The sequence below is a fragment of the Humulus lupulus genome, chromosome 3 (assembly GCF_963169125.1).
Source record: "Humulus lupulus chromosome 3, drHumLupu1.1, whole genome shotgun sequence".
NCBI classification, from domain to species: domain Eukaryota; kingdom Viridiplantae; phylum Streptophyta; class Magnoliopsida; order Rosales; family Cannabaceae; genus Humulus; species Humulus lupulus.
The window spans coordinates 141,307,535-141,312,286 of NC_084795.1; the positions used below are offsets into that span (position 1 = coordinate 141,307,535).

General features: G+C 41.7%; 1 non-coding gene across 1 annotated transcript; it reads right to left on the bottom strand.

Annotated features, from left to right (window-relative positions):
- Positions 1–1,938: 1,938 nt before the first annotated feature.
- Positions 1,939–2,045, bottom strand: LOC133827994 (small nucleolar RNA R71). Its single transcript, XR_009890640.1, has one exon. It is a non-coding gene; the product is annotated as a small nucleolar RNA R71 (small nucleolar RNA).
- Between the last annotated feature and the right edge of the window lie 2,707 nt (positions 2,046–4,752).

Sequence of the window (4,752 nt, forward strand, 5' to 3'; positions counted from 1 at the left end):
TATGCTCGTTTGTTCTTGTTTCAGGGTTATTAATGTTAAGTGATGCAAATATTGGAAAGGAGCGAAAATGGAATGAAATCGAGATGGATTTGTGACTTTTGGTGGTTCTGTAAGAAGCGCTACAGCGCTACCTTGGGAGCGCCGTAGCGCTAGGAAGAAATCTTGAAGAGGCTTGGCACTGACTTTAGCGCTACAGCGCTACAACATCAGCGCTACAGCACTTGGACGCAGTTTTCAGGAAGTTAGTTCCTGACTTTAGCGCTACAGCGCTGGTGCCCAGATTTTCCCCCATTTCGGCTCTGAGTTTAGCGCTACAGCGCTACAAGAGTAGCGCTACAGCGCTGGTTTCGCGATTTCTAACATAACTGGTTATTTTTTATGGGCAATTCAGTCTTTTCCAGAGGGAACTTTCAGTAGGGTTTTTTTGGAATCATATAGGCGACTGAGAGAGGTCTAAAAGGATAACGACGGCTGGAGTAAGAACACCATCTTGGAGGATTCATCCCTTAGTTTTTCTTCTTTTTCTCTTAATTTTCATGTTTGTAATTGAACTATCATATGGCTAGAATGAATATCATAGGCTAAATTTTCTTTTAGGGCTTTTATGTGAATCTTTTGGAAACCCTTGTTATGGTTTAATGAAAAATTGATGTTCTTCTTCATCTCTTTCAATTCCTTGCAATCTGTGTTAATTGTGCAATTATTGATTGATCACCTCTAATTGCTATTTCATGAATCAAATTGAAATCTGAAAAGTGAAATTTGATACGCTTTGATTGTTTGGATGCAAATTTAATTTAGAACGAAAGTATCTAGATTATTTGCCTATTTTCTGAGTTGCGTGGTTAATGCCTTCTACATGATTCAACTTACCATAGAAATATAGGAAGTTGTCATTTAGATTGAATTTCATAGATCCTGACCAGATTATGAATTATCTTTGCAACTTATTCTTGAATAGGGAGAAGGGAATATAAATTATTGCATTAGGAAATAAAAGGGTGGAAAATAGAGGATCATAATTGTCCTAATTGTATCTTCTCTGTTAATTTGTTTAATTCTTCATTGTGCTTCGTTAGTATTTTTCTTAGTTTAAAATCACTGAAAATTGTTTAATCAAATAGAATTAAAAGATTGATCGATTGGTAATTGATAAAGCAGTCCTTGAGGACGATACTTGGTTTTTACCATTTTATTACGAATTACGACTGTGTGCACTTGCATAGCTATAAATTTTGCAACAATTTTTTGGCGCCGTTGCCGGGGACTGAAAATAATTATCAATATCAGTCTAATTAATTTTTATTCTAATTTGATTTTAATTTCTCTTGTTTCTAATCTGTTTAGTTGCTTAATTTGTCTATCTCAGGTGAATTTTGGTATATGCGTGGCAGAAAATGAAATGACACACTTGTTCCTCTGAATCCCGAGATTGAAAAGTCTTGCAATCAAATCAGAAAGAACAAGAGAGAGGCCCAGAATTCTGTGAAGATGGCACAGAATGACAGGGATGGCAGGAATGTTCTAAATCCAGGAGTTGTACAAGGGGTTCAGACTCAGACCAATGCTGAGAGGAGCCTGAGAGATTATGTGCTACCCACTCTGACGGGAGTACAAAATAGTATACGCCCACCAGCTGTAGAGGCCAACAACTTCGAAATCAAGCCTGCTATTTTACAAATGGTGCAGTCCTCTGTGCAATTCAATGGGTTGCCCTCTGAAGATCCTCACACCCATTTGTCCAACTTTCTGGAGTTGTGTGGAACCTTCAAATATAATGTTGTGAGTGATGACGCAATCAAGCTTAGGCTCTTCCCATTTTCTCTAAGGGACAGAGCTAAAAGTTGGCTGAACTCTCTGCAGCCAAACTCTATTGTCACCTGGCAAGATCTAGCTCAGAAATTTTTGTCCAAATTCTTCCCTCCGTCCAAAGCTGCTAAATTGAGGGGAGAGATAAATAAATTTTTCCAGAATGACGGAGAGTCACTGTATGAAGCTTGGGAACGGTTTAAGGAGCTCCAGAGAAGATGTCCTCATCATGGCATTGAACAGTGGATGCTAGTACAGAATTTCTACAATGGTTTATGTCCTACAACCAGAACCATTATTGATGCTGCAGCAGGTGGCACTTTTATGAGCAAGAGCGCAACTGGTGCTTATGAGCTACTAGAGGACATGGCCACAAACAATCATCAATGGTCTGAGGAAAGATCATCAGGAGTTAGGAAGGTAGCTGGGGTGCATGAGCTGGATGCAATCACTGCTCTAACAGCGCAAGTAGCCTCTCTGACAAAGCAGTTACAACAGAGCAGTGTATCTGCTAATGCGGTTCAGATGGCAGTGAGGTGTGAAATGCGTGGTGGTGCTCATTCTGTCGATCAGTGCCCTATCTGTATGAATAATAACACCCCAATGGATCATGCTCAAGTTCAAGCGGTGGGAAACTTTCAAAGGCCGCTCAATAATCCATTCTCCAACAACTACAATCCTGGGTGGCGAAATCATCCCAATTTTTCGTGGAAGAATAATCAAGGCCAACAACCTCAGTTTCAGGGCCAATTTCATAATAACATGCCTCAGCCACCTATGAATCAAGCTTCATCATCACAACAGCTTAGGCCTCAACAATCAATGCCTCAACCTGAGAGGCCTAATGAACTGCAAGCTGCCTTGTTGACTCTTACTAATACTCAGACTCAATTTATGACTGAGACCAGATCCTCTATTCGAAACCTTGAGACACAGGTTGGGCAGTTGGCCAATATGCTCAATAACAGACCCCAGGGAAACTTTCCTAGTAACACTGAAGTCAACCCCAAGGAGCAAGTTCAGGCAATTACTCTGAGGAGTGGGAAGCAAACTGAGCATCCTAGACCTCCACAGGCAGTGGTTCAGAATAAAGAGATGGGTGAACAGTCTGGTTCAGAAAGGGTTACTGAAGACCATCAACAGTCAGAACAGAGTCCACCAGTTGTTATTGAACAGCCAGTTAGAGTTCCATACCCTCAGAGGCTTAGAAAGACGACACTTGATAAACAGTTTTCTAAGTTTCTTGAGGTGTTTAAAAAGCTGCATATAAACATTCCTTTTGCTGAGGCCTTGGAGCAGATGACCAGTTATGTTAAGTTCATGAAGGAGATTCTATCAAAGAAAAGGAGAATGGAGGACTATGAGACTGTAGCACTCACTGAAGAGTGCAGTGCGATTTTACAAAGGAAATTACCCCAAAAGCTGAGAGATCCGGGGAGTTTCACCATACCTTGCACCATTGGCAAGTTTGAATGCAAGCACGCCTTATGTGATCTGGGGGCAAGTATCAATCTGATGCCCTTATCTGTGTTTAAAAGACTTGGTTTGGGGGAGGCAAAACCAACAACTGTCACTTTACAGCTCGCAGACCGATCGTTAACACATCCACGAGGTATTATTGAGGATGTTCTTGTGAAGGTGGATAAGTTCATATTTCCAGCTGACTTTATTGTTCTAGACATGGAGGAGGACACAGATGTCCAAATTATTCTTGGTAGGCCATTTCTAGCCACAGGCCAAGCTCTTATTGATGTTCACAAAGGAGAGCTTAAGCTTAGAGTTCAAGGAGATGAGGTGGTCTTTAATGTCTTCAAGTCTATGAAGTATCCGGTGGCTAGTGACTGTTGCTTTAGTGTGGATGTGATAGAAAAGGCAGTCTCCAAGAGAAGGGTGAGCAGTGATGCCTTAGAGGCAGTATTATTGGGTGATGAGGGCGATGATGACGATGATGCTGAGATCAGAGAATGTGTAAACTGGATCAACTTGTTCTTACCATATTGGAAGAAGTTTCAAGAACTACCAGATGCGACTGATAAACCGCTTACCTCCATTCAGCAGCCACCGCAGTTGGAATTAAAGGTCCTCCCAGATCACTTGCGCTATGCTTATCTGGGAGAGAATGAAACTTTACCTGTCATTGTGTCAGCTGACCTGTCAAAGGTAGAATTGGAGAAACTGTTGAGGGTTCTAAGGGAGCATAAATTGGCCATTGGGTGGACCTTTGCAGATATTAGAGGAATCAGCCCATCGACAGTGATGCCTAAAATTTTGTTGGAGGAGAATAGCAAGCCATCCATAGAGGCCCAGAGAAGACTCAATCCAGCTATGAAGGAAGTAGTAATTGAGCAGATTCTTAAATGGTTGGATGTTGGGGTGATCTACCCAATTTCTGATAGTGCATGGGTGAGTCATGTGCAAGTGGTACCTAAGAAGGGTGGAATGACTGTGGTGAAAAATGAGAACAATGAACTCATTCCAACAAGGACTGTAACGGGGTGGCGGATTTGTATAGACTACCGCAAGCTTAATAAGGCCACAAGGAAGGATCATTTTCCTTTGCCTTTCCTTGATCAGATGCTTGACAGATTGGCAGGCCATAGCTACTACTGTTTCTTGGATGGGTATTTTGGGTATCATCAGATCGCTATTGCACCAGAGGATCAAGAGAAAACAACCTTCACATGTCCTTATGGCACATTTGCTTTCAGGAGAATGCCATTTGGACTATGCAATGCCCCTGCAACATTTCAACGGTGCATGATGGCCATATTTTCAGACATGGTAGACCGGTGTATTGAGATTTTCATGGATGATTTCTCTGTTTTTGGTTCATCATTCGACCTCTGTTTGGGTCACTTGGAGAACGTGCTGCGTCGTTGTGAGATGGCAAATCTGGTGTTGAATTGGGAGAAATGCCATTTTATGGTGAAAGAGGGGATTGTT